Source organism: Ranitomeya variabilis, chromosome 1, assembly GCF_051348905.1.
Source record: "Ranitomeya variabilis isolate aRanVar5 chromosome 1, aRanVar5.hap1, whole genome shotgun sequence".
Lineage (NCBI taxonomy): Eukaryota > Metazoa > Chordata > Amphibia > Anura > Dendrobatidae > Ranitomeya > Ranitomeya variabilis.
The window spans coordinates 666221171-666248873 of NC_135232.1; the positions used below are offsets into that span (position 1 = coordinate 666221171).

At 44.3% G+C, this 27703-nt stretch overlaps 1 long non-coding RNA gene across 1 annotated transcript; it reads right to left on the bottom strand.

Moving 5' to 3' along the window:
- Window positions 1-1362: 1362 nt before the first annotated feature.
- LOC143816240 (uncharacterized) lies at window positions 1363-26525 on the bottom strand. Its single transcript, XR_013223903.1, has 4 exons — window positions 26269-26525; window positions 22243-22300; window positions 21877-22116; window positions 1363-1554 (listed from the first exon to the last, which is right to left on the bottom strand). It is a non-coding gene; the product is annotated as an uncharacterized LOC143816240 (long non-coding RNA).
- Between the last annotated feature and the right edge of the window lie 1178 nt (window positions 26526-27703).

Genomic DNA, 27703 nt, shown 5'->3' on the forward strand with positions numbered 1-27703 from the left:
CCTCAGGCGTAGTACAGGCACAATAGAAGAACTCAGACACCGCCCTTGGAAAGACGTCATCATGGGATGGACCCCAGTGAACAGGCCAGACATTGGGACACAAGCGAAACACGGACAGCACAGATCCAGGAACACCGACATGGAAGCTCAAGACATCGGCTGGTCATATCCAGGACACACAGGCAGAGCCGTCACCAAGGAACACGAGTAGACTGGAGACTCCCCAGAAACACGGATGAGGAGCCCATCAAGGAACACCAGTGGAACACAGGCTGGACATCTAGGACCAAGGCACGACATTTGGACTCTGGTCAACAGACATGGCTCCAGGGAGGAAAGTGAGGACACAGGCAGGACATCAGAGACACAAACAAAACATCAGGGAAGACTCCAGGCACCAGACGAGGATCATCAGGCTCCAGGCACCAGGCAGAGGTAGTCAGGCTCCAGGTACCAGGCAGCGGTCATCAGACTCCAGGCACCAGGCAGCGATCATCAGACTCCAGAGAACAGACACGACCTAGAAAGGAACTCAAACAGCATGGTGCTAGCACCGCAGCATCGGACCGGAGCTGGATGGAGCTAGAACCACATAGCAGGCTGAGCACAGCCTAGTAGATGCTCAGGAGGAACACCAGACTCCATCTTCGAAAGATGAACACAGGTTTAATTTTCAAGACATAGGTTACAAGAAACTCACAGTCACTGGATACATGGTTAAAGACACAGAAGGACTTCAGGAACATCACACAGCAGGAATTCACATTCAAGGCAAGGACTTTGGTACCAGCACATAGACAGGACGGGTCCAGGGACAAAGACATCAGCTTTCCTAGAACTGATAGCAGGCAGAACAGGAGCTGAAGACCAGGAGCAACATGGAGGACCAAACACACATAGGTTAGGTTCAGAAACCTAATCAGAAGCTCTGGCAACACCCAACAGGGAAGAGGAACTTTAAATAGGAATTGCACCTCAGCAATAGGCTGGGGACAGCAATTCAAGCGCACACACTGCCCCTAATTAAAGCAGGGAAGGTGTGGCCATGCTCACCCTAAGCACAGACAGAAACCAGTGCAGCATAGCCAGCTCAGGAACTGAGGCCTAGGGAACCTGGCAGTGGCTGCAAGCCTGGACACACGTGGAAAGTCATGCACCAGCTGCAGAGGATCTCGCAACTTGAGAATAGCTTCCACAGTGGTAGCCAGGGACCGCACATGCGGATGGTCATGCAGCAGAGAAAAGACTCTACAACACATGTACAGCTACGCAGCAGAGCAGAGAACTGAGCAGCATCAATACAGGTAAAAGACAACAGTATCCCAGCTGATTAGGGGGAATGGAGAAAAGAGAAAGAGCACAGACATGCTGAGTAACGCCGGGGAAACAAGGCACAAACAACGGCGTTACATAGTGTACCTATTCTTCTCCTTGTTAAGTTGTAGGTGAGAACTTACTTGTCTTGGTCATAGTTGTTGCCTACTTGGTGGGAATGAGTCATTCTCCAAGAAACCAAATATTGACTCTATACTCTATAGTTATCCTGGAAAGCATCTAGAAAAAATAAGAATAAAATAAAAGCTAGAATTTTAAAATAAATACAGAATACTTACTGGAGGCAGATAATTTCCTCATAAGGAAATACAGGAACGCAATGTGTTGACAGTGCCGTCTTAAGCATGACTTCAGAGATCTCCTCTGATTGGGCAATGATCCACTGACGTATTTCCATCTTATTGGTTGATGGGCATACTTGACAACACTGACCCCACTTAAACATGCCCTCAGGAAGAAGCAAACATGGCAAAACGCACGTCAGGGTAACAGGGCATATCATATTTGACATCTGCAATCACCTCTACGGAGACACATTGCTCAGGTAACACAATCTACTTAACTGATGTATTTTTATAGAGAAGGGTTGTGTATACAGTTGGCTTAATTATACCAAATAATAGAGCAATCCTAACTACATGGGTGAATGGACTTATATTTATGCACAAGTGCAGTGCTGAATTCCCATACCTATACGTAGCTGTGTGTTTTCAGCTTAATACAGTCGGGTTTATACTGTTGGCTATTTGCAATACCATACAATATGCCATTTTTTCATCACATGGGTAGACTGAGTCAATGTGTTTGCACCGGCATAGTACTAATTTCCTATACTTATATGCAATTACAGCCTAATATAGCAGGGTTTATATATATTCAGGAATGCAAATGTATCGAAGTTTTCCTTATTCTATGGTGTGTCCATTTTTTATGTATATATATTAATTTTTAAATTAACTTTTGAAGTTCTTATTGTTACATAAATCTCTTCACGTCTGTGCGGTTAAAGGAGTTCACAGACTTTATTGGTATACAAAAATAATAATGGTAGAAATTAACTATAAATAATATCTATACACATATTTACTGCATGCCCCATAAATTATATTTTTTCGATGTACAGTTTATTAGTTCTCTAGCTCCATTATTGCACATTCCACTTCTCGGTAGATTTATTCAGTTATTTTATCTAAAGAACAAAATTGAAGAATCTCCTTTCGTCAGCATGTGATATCATTATCAGACTTTACTACTGATAATATAGTCCTTATTGAGTTTTAATCAATCTGTTGTCCCTCAGTAGCAAATTAATTTGACATGTCGGGTTCCTTAGATCCATGGAGTTTCCCTGCGTGAAAATGATTTGTCTCTGTTTACTTTAATGAGATTCCCCCCTGCCACAAATTAGTTGTTCCCAGGGTCATGTAATATACAAAACTGGTCATTTTGTTCCCACATGCAGAACCTCTGTTTGTGGTAAAGACTCGAAGATATTACCTAGTGAGTGGGTAGAGGACACCTCCGCCCGCATTTAATGGCAGAAAAGCCCCGTTAGGCTGTAATAGCCCTAATAAGTAATGGAAAAATTTGCCTGAGATAAGGGGCGGGGGAGATTTTGCAACATCTGCTTCCTGAAGCTAAAAGGGAGGTGTAGGGGGCTTTGGAAAATACTGCTTCATTTACCACCATCATTGTGTGAAGGCAAATTGAAGCATTTCTACAACTGACCTGTTCCTACAATTTATTCCTAATCACAAAGAAGAGATCTCGGAACAGAAGACATTTGAATTACAGCTGCAAGCCTGCGAGTGTGACTAATCGCCCCTGTATCAGCCCGCGTCGCCCCGAAAATCTTCCCATTCCAGCAACTCAAACCCATGAAATAATAGCAATCAGGAAAAATTGCTACATATTCCAGTAATCCGTCCTATGCAGAGCACAATGTTTCTGCCGTATATTCTAATTGCTGTGATTAAATCAGTATAATATGACTTCTTCATATCATCGATTAAAACCAGGGTCTATTGTGTAGCGTTTTACCCTTTATAAATCAGGATATTAAAATAGTAATATTTTGGCATGTCGTCTGTTCTCTCTTTTCATTTTTATAAGACAATAAGGTCTCACAAAAGGTAATGATTCATCCAGCTAGTCGGGAATTTTTAGGTCACTGGAAGTGTATTTAGAGACAGTTAAAGTTTATTTTTTTATGATGAATTTTCTTTAAGTATTAAAGTTTTAATTCATTTTTCAAATGTTTAATATATTTTTTATGGTTTAAAATATAAAAAAAATTAAAAAGTTAAAAAGTTTTGACATTTTAAACAACTATTTAAGAAGCTGCTTGCATTAGACATGAAAACCAATTGTAATGTAGCTTGCCTTATGACTGCTGTAAAAGTGGGCGGGATCTGCTTGCATGTGTCTGATGTCAGTCCCCCCTACTATTCTGAGTGTTAGCAAAAGGAAGGAGGGAGGTAAAGTTTAGAATGACAGTTGTTTGGTTACTCCAATGTGTGACAATGTGGGAAAAAGATGATTAGAGAGTGTGGAAAATAAATTCTAAATTTTGTATATGTGTGTATATATATATATATATATATATATATATATATATATATATATATATATATATATATATATAAATTGTAGCACCAATGACATTTTTATTTTTCCATCTATGGAGATGTGCGAGGGTGCGTTTGTTTGCATAGTGAGCTGACATTTTTTAATTGAAAACATTTTGGGTTATATATGATATTTTTTATCCCTTTTTAAGGTGGAGTGGCCAAAAAATTGCAATTCTGGCATTTTGATTATTTACCAAAGGGATTATTTAACTTTTGATTTTCATAGACCAGACATGGAGACAATGGGTATTTGTAGGGTGGGGTGATGCTGATAGTGATAGATATGATCTCTTTCATGTTTTCAAATTTATTTATATTCAGTTGTTCCATATTACACCTTGGCATCATACAAAAATTGTTAATATCCACATAAGTCTTTGCCCCCAGTGGGGCTCAATCGAATAGCTGTGTCGCACATATTTATGAGACACAGCTAGGGCAATTTTCTTGGAAAGCCAATTTAAAAAAAGGACAAGGGGGTTTGGTTAACCCTAAAACACTTACAGTTGTGGCCAAAAGTATTGACACCCCTGCAATTCTGTCAGATAATACTCAGTTTCTTCCTGAAAATGATTGCAAACACAAATTCTTTGGTTTTATTATCTTCATTTAATTTGTCTTAAATGAAAAAGCACAAAAAGAATTGTCCTAAAGCGAAATTGGATATAATTCCACACCAAACATAAAAAAGGAGGTGGACAAAAGTATTGGCACTGTTCGAAAAATCATGTGATGCTTCACTAATTTGTGCAATTAACAGCACCTGTAACTTACCTGTGGCACCTAACAGGTGTTGGCAATAACTAAATCACACTTGCAGCCAGCTGACATGGATTAAATTTGACTCAACCTCTGTCCTGTGTCCTTGTGTGTACCATATTGAGCATGGAGAAAAGAAAGAAGACCAAAGAACTGTCTGAGGACTTGAGAAACCAAATTGTGAGGAAGCATGAGCAATCTCAAGGCTACAAGTCCATCTCCAAAGACCTGAATGTTCCTGTGTCTACCGTGCGCAGTGTCATCAAGAAGTTTAAAGCCCATGACACTGTGGTTAACCTCCCTAGATGTGGACGGAAAAGAAAAATTGACAAGAGATTTCAACGCAAGATTGTGCGGATGTTGGATAAAGAACCTCGACTAACATCCAAACAAGTTCAAGCTGCCCTGCAGTCCGAGGGTACAACAGTGTCAACCTGTACTATCCGTCGGCGTCTGAATGAAAAGGAACTGTATGGTAGGAGACCCAGGAAGACCCCACTTCTTACCCTGACCCTTACCCTGAGACATAAAAAAGCCAGGCTGGAGTTTGCCAAAACTTAACTGAAAAAGCCTAAAACGTTTTGGAAGAATGTTCTCTGGTCAGATGAGACAAAAGTAGAGCTTTTTGGGCAAAGGCATCAACATAGAGATTACAGGAGAAAAAAAGAGGCATTCAAAGAAAAGAACATGGTCCCTACAGTCAAACATGGCGGAGGTTCCCTGATGTTTTGGGGTTGCTTTGCTGCCTCTGGCACTGGACTACTTGACCGTGTGTTAGGGGTCGAGTTACCACCTCTGCACAGGGGGAATCTCGGGCCATCTCCGCTGCGGTCTCCCATTCTTCTCCTGCCGCAGTGGAGGCTGCTCAGCGGAGACGTCGGTCTCAGCGTCTCGCTCAATCTGACTCTGTGAGGAGGATTACTACTGCTCTTCCAGCTTCTGCTATTGTAGTCAGTGCTGGGCAGCGGCGAGCAGAAGCTTTTGGGACTAAGTCTTGCTTTTCTCCTTCTGAGCATGCCTAGGGTAAGATCTCTCATTGGAGATCGAGGGTCACATGCTTGGATACTGCAGCAAAGCCCATTGGTCCTCCAGGAAGGTCCTGAAGGTGCTCAGGCTTTGCGGCAGCTTCTCATTGGTCCTTCTTGGAAGGTCCTGTTCGGGCTGCAGCTATAAAAGGCTCGCATGGCCGCACGGCCATGCGCTAGAGTCTTTCTAAATTATGTGCTTTGCGCCAGTGTGGTCATGTGTGAATGTGTTCAGGGACCCGGCTGAAATAAGCCCCTAGAATGCTGGCACCTCTGGCGAGGAGTTCTGTGTGCATGCATGACCACTGACTGCTCTCTCTTGGGTAGTTAGCCTGTGCTCCTGTGAAGTTAACAGGGTGCAGAGCTTTGCTTTCACGGCTGCTCTGTGAGTTAACCGAGCTATCCAATACCGCCATATAGTGCTGCCATTTGTCTAGCAGCAGGTTCTCCTGCACGGTGGACCCCGGGCTGCGAACGCACCAATAACAATAAAAACTATTTTCCTCGGTGCGTTCCGCTAGCCCTAACACCGTGTGCATGGCATTATGAAGTCTGAAGACTACCAACAAATTTTGCAGCATAATGTAGGGCCCAGTGTGAGAAAGCTGGGTCTCCCTCAGAGGTCATGGGTCTTCCAGCAGGACAATGACCCAAAACACACTTCAAAAAACACTAGAAAATGGTTTGAGAGAAAGCACTGGAGACTTCTAAGGTGGCCAGCAATGAGTCCAGACCTGAATCCCATAGAACACCTGTGGAGAGATCTAAAAATGGCAGTTTGGAGAAGGCACCCTTCAAATATCAGGGACCTGGAGCAGTTTGCCAAAGAAGAATGGTCTAAAATTCCAGCAGAGCATTGTAAGAAACTAATTGATGGTTACCGAAAGCGGTTGGTCGCAGTTATTTTGGCTAAAGGTTGTGCAACCAAGTATTAGGCTGAGGGTGCCAATACTTTTGTCTGGCCCATTTTTGGAGTTTTGTGTGGAATGATGAATGTTTTGCTTTTTGCTTCATTCTCTTTTGTGTTTTTTCATTTAAGACAAATTAAATGAAGATAATAATACCAAAGAATTTGTGATTGCAATCATTTTCAGGAAGAAACTGAGTATTGTCTGACAGAATTGCAGGGGTGTCAATACTTTTGGCCACAACTGTAGATGAAACATTTTAATTAAATTGTATCTGCTATTTTGCAGCCATGAAATTAGTAAGATCTAAATAATCCCTTGTAAATATGACAATAGATGTAATAGTTGGCAGCTCAATGGTCAACAGTGTTGTCTGCAGCACTGGGATCATGGGTTTGACCAAAGATACAATCTGCATGAAGTTTGAATGTTGCAGTAGATGTACTTTGGGGTGTTCCAATTTCCAATAATGTTGGATGAAATTGGGACACCCCATGGGAAACCCATTGAGTCATAGAAAAAATACAAACCCCATACAGATTGTATCTTTGGTCAGATTTCAATCCACGATCTCAGTAGTACAGACATCAGTATTGACCAATTATTACATGTAAATAAATTCAAGAGGAATTGAATTCTACCTGAATTTTACAAAAATCTGCATTTGCCAAAATGTTGATTTTTTTGTATTTCACTCCTGCATGGATTCAGCAATAGCAGTCACTGGCCATATTTTTCTGAACCGTAAAAAGCCATCAAATATTCCCCCCTCCAAAAAAATATTGTTTCTCCTTGCAGAGAGTAACATGATAAGCATGTTGAGGTGAGGAGACTTAAAGCCGCAATGCTCCTCTGGGAAATATGCAAATTGTCTCTTCAGAGAGGAAGAGAACTAGAACTCTAGTGCCACCTATTGGAAGTAGCAATCCTAACAGTCAATGTCGACCCTTTAACGAGCCTTGTCACATGACTTAGGATAATAGCCAAACCAGAATCTCAATTTGCAGACACTGTGTTTCGGGGTACTGACCCTCGTCAGTGCAAAGTGGAGATCTGGTTTGGCTGATTAAGAGGTGTCTGACCGGGAACCTCCTATGGCCCCCTTCAAAGCAGGTAGTCCCGGTCAGGCATGAAAGGCCCAGAGATTTCAGTGTGATTGGCGTCAATCTGAAGATGTGCAAGGATCGGATGGGTGACGGTGAGGAGCAGAAAGGGTTGGAGAGGTGAGCAGTGAACAGAATATAAAGATTTTTTTTACTTTTTACATCTTACTTTTATTATGCTCTGAGGTCTGAAGAAACCCCAGGGCATAATAAAGAACATTAAACTTGCTGGGACATTAAATTTCCCAGGGAAAACCATGCAAGCAGGTGAACATTTGACAACGGCACTGTTAATATCTGACCAAGAGGCTCTTTACATTCTTCAAAAGCAAGATTTAAATGTGTAAAATTCCTATTTTTCAATTTGCCTTGGACAAGTAGATTCCTTATACATAAAAATGAATGTCAATTTTTGACTTTCATTCCGTTGTCACAATCAAAATACTCCCCAAAGACAAGTATGAATGCATAAATATAAGCATCCCGACAGTCATTCCTCTCTGCAAGAAAAACATAAGCAGTATTAAAACTATATAATGGAAAAATCTACATAATAGTGTAGAGAAATTGCACAAAACAACTGCTAAATTGCAATTACTGAATAACATCTTATGTATCATATCATAACTATAATTTAGATACATAAATGTTCTATTGCAAAACAGAATTCAAAATTTTATCTGGCTTCTTATACACATGATATACATTTTAGGATTTGTATCTTTACTTGACATATTTTACCATATTAGTTTAGAAAATGATATAATTTGGGAAGGTGATCTCCAAATGCTTAAATAGGATTTTCCAAGTTATTTAAAACAGCAGCCAAAGTAAAAAATGTATCCTTCGGGAGAGAGAGACTTGAGTTTCACATTTACTTCCATTATGCTCGCTACTCGAGCACAACCAAGCATCTGATTCGAGTACCGAACACTCAAGCATTTCAGTGCTCGATCATGACCAGTGAGTATACATTTTTCCTTATTTTACCTGTACTGGTGCCTGTAATTGCTTTAAGGATAGGGCTACATTGTGAAATTGGTTACAAAACCTGTTGTGCAACAAAGGTTTGCTCAGTGCCACTGCTACATAGGGCCGCCATCAGGGCATTACTGCCCTGACTGGCGTATGGGGCCCGGTGGGCAGAGGGGGCCCGCATCAGGCCCCGTCTCATCTGCTCACCGGGCCCCTACCGGCACTGCGGCAGTGTAACGCTATTGGTGTGTGGGCCCGCACCCGCATGTCATTAGTTAACAGCCACCAGCCAATCGGAGGCTGGCAGCTGACATCAGCCGCAGCGCATGTCACCGGCATCTGACATCATTGTCAGTCGCTGGAGAGTGCGAGCTTCAGCTGCGTGGAGGGAGCTTCGCCGCTGGAGCACGGCCAGGTAAGAATAACTTGGGTTTTTGGGGTTTTTTTAGAGTGGCGATCTGGGGTGCCCGGGGCAGAATGCAGGACACACTGGGGCAGAAAGCTGGACACACTGGGGCAGAATGCTGGACACACTGGGGCAGAGTGCTGGACACACTGGGAGCAGACTGCTGGACACACTCGGAGCAGAATGCTGGACACACTGGGGCAGAATGCTGGACATACTGGGGCAGAATGCTAAACACACGGGGGGCAGAATGCTGGAGACACTGGGGCAGAATGTTGGACACACTGGGGCAGAATGCTGGAGACACTGGGGCAGAATGTTGACCACACTGGGGCAGAATGCTGGACACACTGGGGGCAGAATGCTGGACACACTGGGGCAGAATGCAGGACACACTGGGGCAGAATGCTGGACACACTGGGGGCAGAATGCTGGACACACTGGGGGCAGGACTGGAGACACTGGGGCAGAATGCTGGAGACACTGGGGCAGAATGCTGGAGACACTGGGGCAGAATGCTGGAGATACTGGGGCAGAATGCTGGACACACTGGCGGCAGAATGCTGGACACACTGGTGCAGAATGCTGGACACACTGGAGCAGAATGCTGGACACACTGGGGGCAGAATTCTGGACACACTGAGGGCAGAATGCTGGACACACTGGGGCAGAATGCTGGACACACTGGGGGCAGAATGCTGGACACACTGGGTCAGAATGCAGGACACACTGGGGACAAAATGCTGGACACACTGGGGGCAGAATGCTGGACACACTGGGGGCAGAATGCTGGACACATGGGGCAGAATGCTGGATACACTGGGGCAGAATGCTGGACACACTGGGGGCAGAATACTGGACACTAGGGGCAGAATGCTGGACACACTGGGGGCAGAATACTGGACACACGGGGGCAGAATGCTGGACACACTGGGGGCAGGACTGGACACACTGGGGGCAGAATGCTGGAGACATAGGGGGCAGAAAGGAGAAATGGGGCATGATTGGAAACATGGGGCATGATTGGAGACATGGGGCAGAATGGAGATACGGGGCATAATGAAAGACATGGGTACATGTTTGGAGACACTGGGGGCTGGATTGGAGACAGATCATGCAGGATCATGGGGCAGGATGGATCCGATGGAGACAGATGGGGCAGGATGGAGAGATCATTTGGGGCAGAATGGATACTCATGAGGGCTGGATGCAAGAACATATGGCTGAAGCCAGGAAGGAGACACACGGGGCCAGGATGGGGAATATTATTACCATTGGGGCTAATTAAGTGATATTATTACTGCAGTGATGTATTTATTTTATTTTTTGAGTATACTGTTTTAAATGGGGGGTCCTGTTACTGTGTAGAGTGATACTATGTCGTCTTTTTTTCTTCATGTGGTGTAGTGTAGAAGTTGGGAAAAATTAAGTAATTTACTTACAGACACTGCATACTAAGTACAGATCTCCTGTGTATAATGGCACTTATGGTGATAGTATTGTGTTTTTTTAAATTACTGATCAGTATTGTAGTATTCAGTCACTATGTGGTGGTAATATGTGGTCTGGACATAGTGTTGCAGTATTTGTCCCTTGTATGTGCTATTTGGTCACTTTGTGGTGGTAATATGTGGTCTGGTCATGGTGCGGTGGTATTTGCTCCTTTTATGTGATATTATTCAGTCACTGGTGGTAATATGTGGTCTGGTCATGGTGTTGTGGTATTTGTTCCTTGTATGTGATATTATTCGATCACTTTGGTGGTAATATGTGGTCTTGACATGGTGTAGCGGTATTTGTTCCTTGTATGTGGTTTTATAGGTCACTATGTGGTGGTAATATGGTGTCTGGTCATGGTCCGGTGGTATTTGTCCCTTTTGGATGTGATATTATTGGTCATTTTAAAAATTAAAAAATAAATAAAAATATACCTAAATTGTATTGCATATTTTAACAAATATTTAATAGGTTACAGCAGAGTGGGGCCCGGCCAACAGTGTCTACCGTATTATGGTGGCGGCTTAAAAAATCTTTTGGCTAAAACAAAAGCTGCCGGCTATATGTGTGATCTGGTGATGGGAACTGTTAATGTGTGACAGGTGAGAAGTGGAGTTTTTCCAACAGAGAACGGTGGGACTGTGGACAGTTCGAGGGGTGGAGCATGGAGGCGGGGCAGGGGTGGAGCCTGGGCAAAGTCTCAAGGGGGCCCTGAAAATTTTGCCAGTATGGGGCCCCAAAATTTCTATTGGCAGCCCTGCTGCTACATCATAGCTCAATACGACTGAATGTGGTCACATTGTGGCCCTGAGGGTAGTGCCGCTTCAACAAGGTTGGAAAAAATATCTGATGAAGTTGGACTTCTTACTACTTGCTTACTGCAGTATCTTAGTAACATAGTAACATAGTATTTAAGGTTGGAGGAAGACTTTAAGTCCATCTAGTTCAAACCATAGCCTAATATGTTGATCCAGAGGAGGGCAAAAATCCCCATGTGGCAAACACTAAGCTCCACATTGGGGAAAAAAATTCCTTCCAGACTCAACATAGGGTAATCAGACTAGTTCCCTGGATCAACACCCTATCAAGGAATCTAGTCTATATAACCTGTAACATTATACTTTTCAAGAAAGGGATCCAGTCCTTTCTTAAATTTTAGTAATGAATCACTCATTACAACATCATATGGCAGAGAGTTCCATAGTCTCACTGCTCTTACAGTAAAGAATCCGCGTCTGTGATTATGATTAAACCTTCTTTCCTCCAGACGTATAAGATGCCCTGTTGTCCCCGTCTCAGATCTATGAGTAAAAAGATCAATAGAAAGGTCTTTGTACTGTCCCCTCATCTATCTATATAATCGTCTAAGGGGTACTTCCGTCTGTTAGTATGTCTGTCTGTCTGTCTGTCTGTAACAGAAATCCCACGTCGCTGATTGGTCGCGGCCCCTCCCTACTCTCCTCAAGTCAGTGCCCCCTCCCTACTCCCCTTCAGCCAGTGCCAATGTGTCGCCCCATCCCGGACCAACTTTTTACTATTGATGCTGCCTATGCAGCATCAATAGTAAAAAGATATAATGTTAAAAATAATAAAAAAAAATTGAGCTATTCTCACCTTCCGCCGTCCACCGATGCGTGCGATGCTGCCGCCAGCTTCCGTTCCCAGTGATGCATTGCGAAATTACCCAGATAAGTCATTTGGGTAATTTCGCAATGCATCACTGGGAACGGAAGCTAGCGTCAGCATCGCCCGCATCAGGACAGCTTCGGTGGACGCCGGAGGGTGAGTATATAACTATTTTTTATTTTTTTTTTTTTTTTTAACAGGGATATAGTGCCCACACTGCTATATACTATGTGGGCTGTTATATTCTGCATGGGCTGTGTTATATACTGCATGGGCTGTGTTATATATTACGTGGGCTGTGTTATATACAGCCTGTCTACTATATACTACGTGGGCAGTGTTATATACTGCTTGGGCTGTGTTATATACTGCATGGGCTGTGTTATATACTACGTGGCCTGTGTTATATACTACGTTGGCTGTGTTATATACTACGTGGGCTGTGCTATATATTACGTGGGCTGTGTTATATATGCCTGGCTGCTATATACTACGTGGGCAGTGTTATATACTGCGTGGGCTGTGTTATATACTGTGTGGGCAGTGCTATATATTACATGGGCTGTGCTATATATTACATGGGCTGTGTTATATAGTACATGGCTGCTATATACTATGTGGCTGCTATATACTATGTGGCTGTGCTATATACTACATGGCTGTCTGTGTTACGTGGGCTGTGCTATATACTATGTGGCTGCTATAAACTACGTGGCTGTGCTATATACTATGTGGCTGTGCTATATACTACGTGGCTGTCTGTGTTATATACTAGGTGGCTGTGTTATATACTACATGGCTGTGTTATATACTACGTGGCTGTGCTAAGCGCGATGTACATACATACATATTCTAGAATACCCGATGCGTTAGAATCGGGCCACCATCTAGTGTATTTATACATTGTAATAAGATCACCCCTAAGCCTTTGTTTTTCCAAACTAAATAGCCCCAAGTGTAATAACCTGTCTTGGTATTGCAGACCCCCTAGGGCTCCAATAACCTTGGTCACTCTTCTCTGCACCAGCTCAAGTGCAGCTATGTCTTTCTTATACACTGGAGACCAGAACTGTACACAGTATTCTAAAGGCTGAGTCACACATAACGATATCGTTAACGATATCGTTGCAACGTCACGCTTTTGGTGATGTAAGCAATGATCCCGCTAACGATCTCGTTATGTGTGACAGCGACCAATGATCAGGCCCCTGCTGGGAGATCGTTGGTCGATGGGAATGATCAGGACCTTTTTTTGGTCGCTGATCACCCGCTGTCATCGCTGGATCGGCATGTGTGACGCCGATCCAGCGATGTGTTCACTTGTAACCAGGGTAAACATCGGGCTACTAAGTGCAGGGCTGCGCTTAGTAACCCGATATTTACCATGGTTACCATTGTAAAAGTTAATAAAAAAACACTACATACTCACATTCTGATGTCTGTCACATCCCCCGGCGTCCACAGGGTTGACTGTGTCAGCGCCGGCCGTAAAGCAGAGCACAGTGGTGACGTCACCGCTGTGCTCTGCTTTACGGCCGGCGCTGACACATTCAGTGCAAGGAAGCTCTCGGCAGCAGCGCGTGCATTACCAGCGCTCCTGCCGAAAGCAGTTTTAACCCTGTGGACGCCGGGGGACGTGACAGACATCAGAATGTGAGTATGTACTGTTTTTTTTTACTTTTACAATGGTAACCAGGGTAAATATCGGGTTACTAAGCGCGGCCCTGCACTTAGTAACCCGATGTTTACCCTGGTTACCCGGGTGCTGCAGGGGGACTTCGGCATCATTGAAGACAGTTTCAACGATGCCGAAGTCGTTCCCCTGATCATTGGTCGCTGGAGAGAGCTGTCTGTGTGACAGCTCCCCAGCGACCACACAACGACTTACCAACGATCATGGCCAGGTCGTAACGTTGGTCGTGATCGTTGGTAAGTCGTTTAGTGTAATGGTACCTTAAGTGTGGTGGCACTAGTGACTTGTATAGAGGTAAAAATATGTTCTCGTCATGAGCATCTATGCCTCTTTTAACCCCTTCATGATCTAGCCCATTTTGACCTTAATGACCTGGCCATTTTTTGCAATTCTGACCAGTGTTCCTTTAAGAGGTAATAACTCAAGAATGCTTCAACGGATCCTAGCGATTTTGAGAATGTTTTTTCGTGACATATTGCGCTTCATGGTAGTAGTAAATATAGGTCGATAATTTTTGCGCTTATTTGTGAAAAAATTGGAAATTTGGCGAAAAATTTTGACAATTTTGCAATTTTCAAATTTTGAATTTTTATTCTGTTAAACCAGAGAGTTATGTGACACAAAATAGTTAATAAATAACATTACACACATGTCTACTTTACATCAGCCTAATTTTAAAAACAAATTTTTTTTTTGCTAGGAAGTTATAAGGGTTAAAATTTGACCAGCGATTTCTCATTTTTACAACAAAATTTACAAAACCATTTTTTTAGGGACCACCTCACATTTGAAGTTAGTTTGAGGGGTCTATATAGCTGAAAATACCCCAAAATAACACCATTCTAAAAACTCCACCCCTCAAGGTGCTCAAAACCACATTCAAGAAGTTTATTAACCCTTCAGGTGCTTCACAGAAGCAGAAGCAACATGGAAGGAAAAAATGAACATTTCACTTTTTAGTCATAAAAATGATCTTTTAGCAACAATTTTTTTTATTTTCCCAAGGGTAAAAGGAGAAATTCGACCCTGAAAGTTATTGTACAATTTGTCCTGAGTACGCCGATACCCCATATGTGGGGGTAAACTACTGTTTGGGCACACGGCAAGGCTCGGAAGGAAAGGAGCGCCATTTGACTTTTGAATGAAAAATTATCTCCAATCGTTAGCGGACACCATGTCGCGTTTGGAGAGCCCCTGTGTGCCTAAACATTGGAGCTCCCCCACAAGTGACTTCATTTTGAAAACTAGACCCCCGAAGGAACTTATCTAGATGCATAGTGAGCACTTTGAACCCCCAGGTGCTTCACAAATTGATCCGTACAAATGAAAAAGTACTTTTTTTTCACAAAAAAATTTCTTTTAGACTCAATTTTTTCATTTTTACATGGGCAACAAGATAAAATGGATCCTAAAATTTGTTGGGCAATTTCTCCTGAGTACACCGATACCTCATATGTGGTCAGAAACCACTGTTTGAGCGCACGGCAGGGCTCTGAAGGAAAGGAGCGCCATTTGACTTTTTGAATGAAAAATTAGCTCCATTCATTAGCGGACACCATGTCGTGTTTTGGAGAGCCCCTGTGTGCCTAAACATTGGAGCTCCCCCACAAGTGACCCCATTTTGGAAACTAGACCTCCCAAGGAACCAATCTAGATGTTTGATGAGCACTTTGAACCCCAAGTGCTTCACAGAAGTTTATAACGCCGAGCCATGAAAATAAAAAATCATTTTTCTTTCCTCAAAAATTATTTTTTAGCCTGCAATTTTTTATTTTCACAAGGGTAACAGTAGAAATTAGACCCCCAAAGTTGTTGTGCAATTTTTCCTGAGTACGCTTATGTCCATATGTTTGGGTAAACCACTGTTTGGGCACACGTCGGGGCTCGGAAGGGAGGGAGCACCATTTGACTTTTTGAACGTAAGATTGGCTGGAATCAATGGTGGCGCCATGTCGCGTTTGGAGATCCCTGATGTGTCTAAACAGTGGAAACACCTCAATTCTAACTCCAACACTAACCCCAACACACCCCTACCCTAATCCCAACTCTAGCCATAACCCTAATCACAACCCTAACCCCAACACACCCCTAACCACAATCCTAACCCCAACACACCCCTAACCCTAATCCCAACCCTAACCACAACTCTACCCCCAACACACCCCTAACCCTAATCCCAACCCTAACCATAACCCTAACCACAAGCCTAACCCTAACCCCAACACACCCCTAACCCTAATCTTAACCCTATTTCCAACCCTAACCCTAATTCCAACCCTAACTCTAATTCCAACCCTAACCCTAAGGCTATCTGCCCATGTTGCAGATTCGTGTGAGGATTTATCAGCACAGTTTTTGAAAAATCTGCAGGTAAAACGCACTGCGTTTTACCTGTGGATTTACCGTGGATTTCCAATGTTTTTTGTGTGGATTTCACCTGCGGATTCCTATTGAGGAACAGGTGTAAAATGCTGTGGAATCCGCACAAAGAATTGACATGCTGCGGAAAATTTTCCGCACCGTGGGCACAGCGGATTTGGTTTTCCATAGGTTTACATGGTACTGTAAACGTGATGGAAAACTGCTACGAATCCGCACCATGTGCACATAGCCTAATTCTAACCCTAATTGCAACCCTAACCCTAATTGCAACCCTAGTTAGAACCCTAGTTCTAACTCTAACCCTAGTTCTAACCCTAACCCCAATTCTAACCCTAACCCTAATTCTAACCCTAAGCCTAATTCTAACCCTAGTTCTAACCCTGACCCTAGTTCTAACCCTAACCCTAGTGGAAAAATAAAAGTAAATATATTTTCTTTATTTTATTATTGTCCCTACCTATGGGGGCAATAAAGGGGGTTTATTTTTTATTTTTTTATTTTGATCACTGTGATAGAACCTATCACAGCGATCAAAATGCAAAATGTACCTGGAATGAATCTGCCGCCCGGCAGATTCGGCGGGCACACTGCGCATGCGCCTGCCTTTTTGGAAGAAGGCGGCGCCCATGGAGAAGACAGACGGACACCGGCAGGGACACCAGAGCTCGGTACGTATGCGGGGGTGGGATCGGACCATGAGGGGGTCAGATCAGACTGCGGGGGAGTGGACAGGAGGACAGAGGGGAGCGGAGGACAGCAGAAGACAAGACAGAGGACGGGGCGGTGGATCGGTGGCGGTGGCGGGGGCAGATCGCGGTCTTCAGCCATGGCTGATGATATTGCAGCATCGGTCATGGCTGGATTGTAATATTTCACCAATTTTCATTGGTGAAATATTACCATTGCTCTGACTGAAAGTGATCGTATCCACAGAGGGGCGAAGCCACCCCCCACCGGGCTGAAGTACCACTCCCCCTGTCCCTGCAGGTCGGGTGAAATTACAGTTAACCCTTTCACCCGATCTACAGGGACGCAATCATTCTGTGACGCAGCATATGCGTCACAGGTCGGATTGGCACCGACTTTCGTGACGCATACGCTGTGTCACAGGCCAGGAAGGGGTTAATGCATCCCATTATTTTATTTGCCTTAGCAGCAGCTACCTGACTCTGACCACTAAATGTTAGGGGCAGTATGTGTTATGGACAAAGTTGCTGTGCACACACAGCCTAAATGGAACTTGTCATACTGAGGATGCTAATATAATCTAGAACAAAAAGAATGTGTGGAAACACTGCAGTAAGTAACTAAATTGTAATGCATGTAAAAATATAGGCTACTTATTTGACTTTGTTTTTTTTATCAGAAAAGCTTACACGCCATCCTACAAAAACAAGGGGTACGCAATAAGGTTGGTCCCCATCTCTAACATCTCACCTCGATATGTGTCAGATGGCCAAAAAATTGACTTGGCAGAGCAAGACCTGTGCCTGTGTGTAACACCTGCCTGTGGAAAGCTGAGGAGATGAGATTTACAGCCTAAATGGATGGCCACACACCCAGGGCTGCCATGTAGGCATTACTGCCCTAACTGGTGTATGGGGCCCAGTGAGGAGAGGTAAAAAGGGGGAGTATAGACCCAGTTCAGGCCTCGTCCTTTGGCTTCTGTTCAATGGGCCCCAGGGTATAATAATGTACTATGAGCTGGAGCACCATCAGCAGCGCACATCTTGGCGCAGGGAGCTTTCGTGATGCTGCAGAGCAATCAAAACAGAATGGCATCAGAGTGCCAGGGTTTCCTCTGCCTCGGCATGTACGTGCGCTACTCCCCAGGATACCAGAAGTGGAGCTACGCCTGCAGGGGATTGTCTGAGATATATATATGAAACGTTTTTGTATTTTTTCAAATAAAATAAAATAAATGGGTGTGGAAGAGGAGAAAATGATGATGAATTGAGAGTGGGGTAAGGGGGACAGTAAATGATGTATTGAGGTGGGGAAATGTGAATAATGATGAATTAGGGTGGGGACAGGAGACAGCAAATGATGAATTGAAGATGGGAGTGGGGAGAGCAAATAATGAATTGAAGGTGGGAAACAGCAAATTAATTAATTGAGGGTGGGGATGGGGACAGTAAATAATGATGAACGGTGGGGGAAAGCAAATGATAATGAATTGAGGATGGTGGGAGTGAATGATGATTAATTGAGGGTGGAGGGTGAGGGGCGGCAAATGATACATTTGGGGTGGGGAGAGAAAATGATGCTGTATTGAGATTTGGAGAGACCAAACGAAGATAAATTGAGGGTGAGGGGAGCAAATGATTATGAATTGAGGATGCCGGAGAACAAATGATGATATATTGCGGGTGGGAGATAGCAGTTGATAATTAATAGAGAGTGGGGTAGGGGAAGAGACAGGACATGACATAATGAATTGTGGTGTAAATATAATGAATCGGGGGGAGTGAGTGGTACAGAGTGGAGGAGGTTGCGTATGCAGGAGTATGACTGGTAATGAATTGAGGGAAGAGTACAGATGCTAATTAATTTATATAAAGTGGCTATGTATGGTTAGGGGGGCACAGTGGTGCATTACAATTTATATTTGGTGGATTGCATAAAAACTAATTATATTATAATTGTGGGTGCTCATCCGTATACATCTGTGTAGTGTAGAAGTTAGGGGAAAAGTGGGGAATGTGCTCTAGAAGCGGTGCTCTAGGTAAGTGTTATTTTCTGCAGAGACTAGTCCTTGCTGGAAGAAGTGATGGTGGTCTGCACTGGATGAAGAAAAAAGCAAAAATCAAGGAATTCAACTAGAGATGTCACTGGTGTGAGTCAGTGTGTTACCTGTACACTGACACTATACACTGTAAACTATGTAAAGAGCTACCATGTAGAAAGTCATTGGTGATCACTGTATTACCTGTACACTGACACTATATACAGAGCTTCTGTGTATAATGTCATTGGTGATCACTGTATTACTTGTGTACTATAAGCAGCTCTCCTGTGTATAATATCACTGGTGATCACTTTATTACCTATGCACTGACACTATATACAGAGCTCCTGTGTATAATGACACTGGTGACTTTTGAATAATCTGTACACTGACACTATATATAGAGCTCCTGGGTATAATGGCACTGGTGACCTCTGAATAACCTGTACACTGACACTATATACATAGCTCCTGTATATTATGTCACAGGTGATCACTGAATTACCTGTACACTGACACTATTTACAGAGCTCCTATATATAATGTCACTGGTGATCACTGTATTTCCTGTACACTATACACTACATACAAAGCTCATGTGTATAATGTCACTGGTGATCACTGTAGTACCTGTGCACTATAGAATGCATACTATATACAGAGTTACTTTGGTTGTATTTTGGTACTTATGGTTATATTAGTTTTGTGGGGTTATTTTTATTAATGATTAGTGTTGACTTGAGCGATACCGTCCGATATTTGAAAGTATCGGTATCGGAAAGTATCGGCCGATACCGGCAAAGTATCGGATCTAATCCGATACCGATACCCGATACCAATACAAGTCAATGGGACACCAAGTATCGGACGGTATCCTGTATGGTTCCCAGGGTCTGAAGGAGAGGAAACTCTCCTTCAGGCCCTGGGATCCATATCAATGTGTAAAAGAAAGAATTAAAATATAAAATAGGGATATACTCACCTCTCTGACGCAGCCTGGACTTTACCGCCGTAACCGGGAGCCGTTGTACCTAAGAATGCGCGCTTGAAGGGCCTTAGATGACGTCACGGCGCTCTGATTGGTCCATAGCGGTCGCGAGACCGCTACGCGACCAATCACAAAGCAGTGACGTCACCAAAGGTCTTTCAAGCGCTTGAAATACCTTAGAAGACGTCCGCAGCTTCTGATTGGTCGCGTAGCGGTCACGTGACCGCTACGGACCAATCAGAGCGCCGTGATGTCATCTAAGGCCCTTCAAGCGCGCATTTTTAGGTACAATGGCTCCCGGTTACGTCGGTAAAGTCCAGGCTGCGCTGGAGAGGTGAGTATATCCCTATTTTTTATTTTAATTCTTTCTTTTACACATTGATATTAATCCCGATACCGATTCACGATACCACAAAAGTATCGGATCTCGGTATCGGAATTCCGATACCCGCAAGTATCGGCCGATACCCGATACTTGCGGTATCGGAATGCTCAACACTATTAATGATCAGTATTGTAGTTTTTGGTTACTATATGGTGGTAATATGTGGTCTGGTTATGGTGTGGGGGTATTTGTTACTTGTATATGGTATGATTTGGTCACTATGTGGTGTAATAAGTGATCTGGTCATGGTGTGACAGTATTTGTTCCTTGCCTGTGGTATTATTGGTCATTTTAAAAAACGTATGTTACACAAATTTTAAAGAAAAATAAAAAATATATATATACCTTAAAAGATTATTGTGTATTTTAAGAATTTTTAATAGCCTAGAGTAGAGTAGGGCTTGATTAAAATAGTCTACTTTATCATGATGACAGGCTTAAAAAATCTTTTGGCCAAAACAAATGCTCAATGTTCAATGGGAACTGTTAATGTGTGATTGGTGAGTACGTGGTGCAGAATTGGAGTTTTTCCAAGAAGGGGGACGGTTCGATTAGCGGAGCTTAAGGAGAGTCTCAAGGGGGCCCGAAAATATTGCCAGTATGGGGCTCTAAAATTTCTGGTGACAGCTCTGCACACATCCAAATGTACTCAGTACAAGAAAATGAAGCAGAACCAAAAATAAGGACCAGCACACCTGTCCTAAATGTCAAAGTAGCCATAGGAAGGATCAGTGGTATAGTAAAGCAATGTGCCACTGTGCCAAGGACCCAAGAGCCCCATGACTAACACGACCCCTGGAAGGATCAGTAGTATAGTAAAGCAATGTGCCACTGTGCCAGGGACCCAAGAGCCCCATGAATAACACGACCCCTGGAAGGATCAGTGGTATAGTAAAGCAATGTGCCACTGTGCCAGGGACCCAAGAGCCCCATGACTAACACGACCCCTGCATTATTATGTTTGGGTTTGTTCTCCCTTCTTTGCCCATTCTATGACCATTTGGTCAGGGTTCTTGGGCACGTGTCTCCATAGGTGTAGGGAGGAGAGCCAAACTTGCGGTCTCTCTTGCGTTTCTGGCCGGAACTGTCGGGACTGTCACCAGTGTTTCAGGGGGAAGACATTTCGGACCGGAGCAGTTCAGGACACCTGACTGATGAGGGCGGGTCCGACATAAATAGCTGTCTGAGCGGGAAGACGGAACATTTGGTGGGGAACGAGCCTGTGAGTAGTGAGACAGTTGACTCCCTCTCGACAGACCCACGCCAGCTAGCTGTCCCTGTATTCCCGGCTAGCGATCCTGCTGACACATACTACCCCCAGCCCAGAGAGACATCCACACTGGGTAGTGGCCAGGATAGAGTGCATACCTTGGCTCCTCTCACCACCGTGGAGACACCGCTTACTCCCATCCTTGTGGTGCCTGCTAAGAACTGACCTGTGTCTGTGGCTGTATCCGCTGGACTGTGCGCTTCAGCTGCGGCCTTGTCTACTGAGCTTTCATCTTCGTCCACTGTGCCGCCGACAATCATCTCTACCCCACCATGTGCCCGGACCAGGAGATCACATGCCGAAGGACGTGGAGGATTCGTCGTTGCCAGGAGACAGTGCATTGTCCTTCTGCGATACCAGATCGGAGACAGCTCACGCCGTTGCCGCCGAGGGATCTTCCAGCCACCTACGTCCAGCGCACAGAGACTGATAAGTTAACCTGTTACTTTCTTCTGCATTTCACTTCCCCCATCCTCAAGTTCACATCCTTTACCCCTTGCTTGTACCATTACTGTTTGTATATATAAAGAACCTGTTAACCCTTGCTCTGCCTCCTGTGTGTCACTGCATCCTATGCACCTGCTAGCATCCTACATAGGCATCAAAGAAATGTTGTAAATGTTAGTGAAAATTTAATATATAATAATAGCAGGCTGATCCGGTCCATAAAATACCATATGACAGCTTGTTTTGACCATTCAAACAGCTCTGTGACTATGGACTGATATTTATCCATATTTGCAGTATGTATTTCCCTATACAGTATATGCACGCAGAGAGATTACTTGTGTTTAGCAGTGAAGTTACCATAAATCATATTTATCTCTTGCTGTGAAGTCTACACTGGCCTTGGAAAGGGAAGTGATTTCTCTAGGTATATAATGGACTTGTAATGTATTTCTGGAACTCTTTTCCATTCCAGACAGTTTAAATTAGAGAAAGTTAATAAAGGCCTCACTCACTATGTGTGTCATTATCACTTCCCATGTGAAGCTCGAGCACTAGAAGTGGTGCCCGGATTTTAAAACAAACTGATGAGGATGAGCTTATCATTGTCCTTGATGCAGGAAAAGGTGTGAATTCTGCAAACATTCACTTATTGCTCTGAAATTGCGGAAGCAATCACTGTGATCGCCTACCAGGTAGATGTCATAGACATATGTCATGTAAATCAGAACATTTGTAGCTAAAGCTAATAAAAGCAGTCAGTACTGGTAATGCAGATAAATTACTGCCGGGGGATGATCCACTCGGCAGCTTTATGGCTGGCTGATGTCATGGGAAGGATGCCCTCAGTAATTTACAATCAGATCTGTTGCATATTTTTTTATTCATAATGTGTAGAGACTTTTTTTTATTTATTTGTTCATAGTAGCAAATACTGTTATCAGGTTATTTACAGGAGTCCTCCCATCTGCATGGCTATTAGACTCATTTATCATCTGCCCCATACATGCAGAATATAATACACATGTTGCATAAAGCAGGGGTGGACATATCATTGGTGCAACCTGTGCAGCCACATAGTTGCCCAAGGGGGTCACTTAGACCTAAAAAGCAGGTGCAATTGTGCATTATGATGAGTGACTGGACGGCAAAACCCCCATATACTGTTCTTGCACAATGGCCCTTTTCGTCCGTGTCCATCAGTGGCATAAGGCAACAAATAGAAATGGGAGAGTCAATTTGCAGGATTCCTGTCCACCAGTCAGATCAGTAATCTGTGACCCTACGAATCTCCTAACCTTGCAGCATTCCTGGCTCCTCTTTTGGTGTGATGTCATGGATGCTCTAGGCTGCAATTATGACGTCACATTAATAGGTGTGAGTTATTTTTTTATGACCATCTCCTGGTAGTCCAGGTAATATGACTCCCTGTCTACTTTTATAGTATTAAACGCCAAACGGGAACAGGGTTGCTGTGATCTGCATAGATGGAGGTAAAACAAGGATATATTTTTTGTCCCTGTATTTAACCATCACAAATTAACAATTGTAAAGGGCCCTACTCTCACCAGTCATTAAAGGGGTATTCCAAACTACAAGGCCCGAATATGTAGTAGGTGTAATAATAATAATATTAAAGAATATCAACAATTAGAAATGTGGTATAGTTCTTCTGATTCGCTGTGTTGCTTACCCCATGTGCAGGGCATTGTAGTTGCTTAGATATCCATGGTTACGACCACTCATACAGTAGCAGCTACTGATTGTAACCGTGGATATGCAAGCTACTGCAACGCCCTGCACATGGGGTAAGCGATATAGCAAGACAGAACTGAGAAACACCTGTGCTGTGCTGCTTGGGGGACTACAAGTTCCAGACACTCTAAGCAAGGGCCGCTAAGCAGAGAGAGGGCTGTCTAAGTCCAAGACTGCAGATAAGTCCAAAGTTAAACGCAATTTCATAGTTTAACACGAGCATAGTGTGGTGTTTTCCTTACTAGCTTCAATTGGTTTTTTTTTTTTCTGCTTTTATCTGTACTATCATCCCCATTGATTATGTGCTCCATGGACAATGCCACCAAGTGTGCATCATGTGAGACTTATGCATGCCTTTAACAGTCGTTTGAGGGTGAATATGTCTGTGCTCAATGTCAATGAGTTACATGTTTGGAAGCCCAGGTAATGGATCTAAATGTGCAGCTTGCAACACTCAGGAGTATTGCAAACCTGGACAGGAGTTTAGAGCTCACTGAGCTTGCGGGAGCTGGGGCCAGTGATATGGAGGAGGGTGGACGTGCGAAAGATCAGGAAAGAGAAGTAAGCAGCTGGGTAAATGTTACAAGAAGGGGTAGGGGTCAGGGGAAAAGTGCCAGGGAGCCCAGTCCTGATCTGGCACAACCTAGTAAATATGCATGTTTGGCTGATATTAGAAATGCAAGCCAAGGACTGGAATCACTGCAGCAGGACATTGCTCCTAGCAACCAAGAAAACAATTGTAGGAAGGAGGGAAATAGGAGTACAGCAAAGGCCAGACAGATATTCGTGGTAGGGGACTCTATAATTAGGCGGACAGACAAGTTCATCTACCGCCGAGACCGGGAATGCCAAACAGTGTGTTGTCTGCCGGGTTCGACATATTGTGGATAGATTGCTGGATGGGGCTGGGGAAAATCCAGCGGTCATGGTACACATTGGTATCAATGACAAAGTTAGAGGGAGGTGGAAGGTCCTTCAGAATGATTTCAGGGAACTAGGAGAGAAGCTGAAGGCCAGGACCTCCAAGGTGGTGTTTTCAGAAATACTGCCCGTGCCATGAGCATCACTAGATAGGCAGTGGAAGATTAGGGAGATAAATAAGTGGCTTAGAAACTGGTGCAGAAAGAAAGGGTTTGGGTTCATGGAGAATGGGGCGGACTTCTCTGTCAGCTACAGGCTCTACGGTAGGGAAGGGCTGCACCTCAATGGGGAGGGTGCAGCTGTGCTTGGGGACAAAAATGGTAGACAGATGGAGGAGCTTTTAAACTAGGATCTGGAGGGAGGGAGGGTAGTTGTGCTAATAAGGGGATAGAGAGAGTGAGGCAGTAGGAATAAATGAGGATTTAGGTGGGCTGGGATATGCAAGGAAAAGCAGGTAGCTGAGTAACAAATATGCTAATAATATTACAAATGTGCTAATAATATTAAATGTTTACTGGCAAATGCAAGAAGTCTAGGAAGCAAAATGAATGAACTGGGGACTCTTATGACGGTCACAGAATACGATGTGATTGGCATTCTGGAAACTTGGCTTGATGGGAGCCATGACTGGGTAACAAAGGTAGAGGAAGGATGGAGACACATGGGGCATTATGGGAGATCATATGGGGCAGAATGTAGATATACGGCAGGATGGGAGATCATATGGTTTAGGATGGGAGATCATATGGGGAAGGATGGAGACACATGGGGCAGGATGGAGACACATGAAGCAGGATGGAGACACATGGGGAAGGACGGAGACACATGGGGCAGGATGGAAGATCATATAGGGCAGGATGGAAGATCATATAGGACAGGATGGGAGATCATATGGGAACGGATGGAGACACATGGGGCAGCATGGGAGATCATATGGGACAGGATATAGATATAGGGCAGGATGGGAGATCATATGATTCAGGAAGGGAGATCATATGGGGAAGGATGGAGACACATGAAGCAAGATGGAGACACATGGGGCAGGATGAATACACATTAGGAAGGATGGAGATACAGGACGGAGAAATGAGTCGCCCGTCAGGGCAGTGGGGTACTCGGTACCGGGTCCGTTACTTTAAGGGGATGTGTCACGGCGGTGGCGACCCGCTCCGTGGCCCTGGGCGCCCATGTTAAAGGGACGGTCTTTAAAGGGGTTTTGGAAATAAAGAAAGTTTGTGACGCCACCTGTGGTATTCAGTTAGAGGTGACCAACGCTGCTTAAAGGTGTCTTCTGGGGTGATGTTATGGCACCCGGATGGTATAACTTCCCACAGGTGAAGTAGGTCCCCAGGGCTCCCGATGAATAGATGGAGGATGGTGAGAGGTGCAGAAAAGAACGAAGGACACAGTTGTGCAGTCTTTTTATCTGGCTTACTGATAGTAGCAGGTAGCCACAGTCCAGGGCACCAGATCACAGGTACAGGCAGGGTCCGGCCGGCTTGGAAGCGAGTTCAGAGTCCAGCTTTATAAGGTGGAGTTAAAAGCCTTCCTTCTAGCGCTGTGTTGTTATCATCCCTTACTGCCTATGGCTTTGTAGCAAGTTATCTCTGTCCCTTGTTGAACTGGGACATAAACCTGTATGACAGGTGACTCGAGCCTTTTTACAGGGTCTCTTTCACGATCCAGGCTCTATGTGCCACTGTGTCTCCTGGGTGTTAGGCCCCTCAACTGTCCTTCTGCCTCAGACTGCTCCAGTCTGCTGTCTGGCACCAACTGTCTAAAGCTTCCTATCTGCATAGCAACTAACTCCTCCTCCCGACCAGAGAGAGCAGCTCCCTTTAAGTCGGGTGTAGAGCTCCCCCTTCTGGCCTGGAGTCAGAACGGTTTTGTATGTGCTGATTACCTGTCAAAAGGAATCCTCCATCATTTCCAAGCGTGACATCACTCTCCCCATGAGAAAAGCAATGCCACTGTGACAACCAGGACCCTGGGGTGTCACAGATACAGGGGGCAGGATGGGAGCTCATATGGAAGATCATATAGGGCAGAATGGAGACACATGGGGCAGTGTTAGGTGTCGAGTTCCCGCCGCTGCACAGGGGGAATCTCGAACTGTGTCTGCTGCAGTTTCCCATTCTTCTCCAGCTGCAGTGGAGCCTGTTCAGCAGAGATGTCAGTCCCAGCATCTGGCTCAGGCTGATACTGGACAACTGGTGGTTACTATTGTCCTTCCATGCTCTGTCATTGTAGCCAGCAATGTTCAGCAGCGGGCAGATCTTTCTGGGACTAAGTCCCACTTTTCCCATACTGAGCATGCCCATGGGACAACCTCCCATTGGAGGTCTGGGGTCACATGCTCAGGTCCTGCAGCAGCTCCTATTGGACCACCAGGAAGGTCCTTGTCTGGTACAGCTATAAAAGGTTTGCATGGCCGCACGGCCATGCGCTACTATCAACCTATGTTTTGAGCCTTGCTACTTTGTGGTTATGTCTGCATGAGGTCAGGGTTGGCTGAAATAAGCCCCTAGCATACCGGCACCTCCGGTGAGGAGTTTTGTGTGTTTGGATTCAGGTCTTGGCTGAAATAAGCCCCTAGAATACCGGCACCTCCGGTGAGGAGTTGTTTGTGTGCTATGCTGATTGCAGGACCACAGTTCTGCTCTGTTTAGTAGCTGTGTTCCTCTGTGAGGTTAACAGGGCACAGCATTTCCCTATCCTAGCAATTCTGTGAAGTAACAGAGTTCGCTAATACCGCCATATAGTGCCACCAATTGCTAGCAGCAGGTTCTTCTCCTGCACGGTGGACCCCGAGTTGCGAACGCACCTATTATTACATATATTTATACTCGGTGCGTTTTGCCAACCATGAC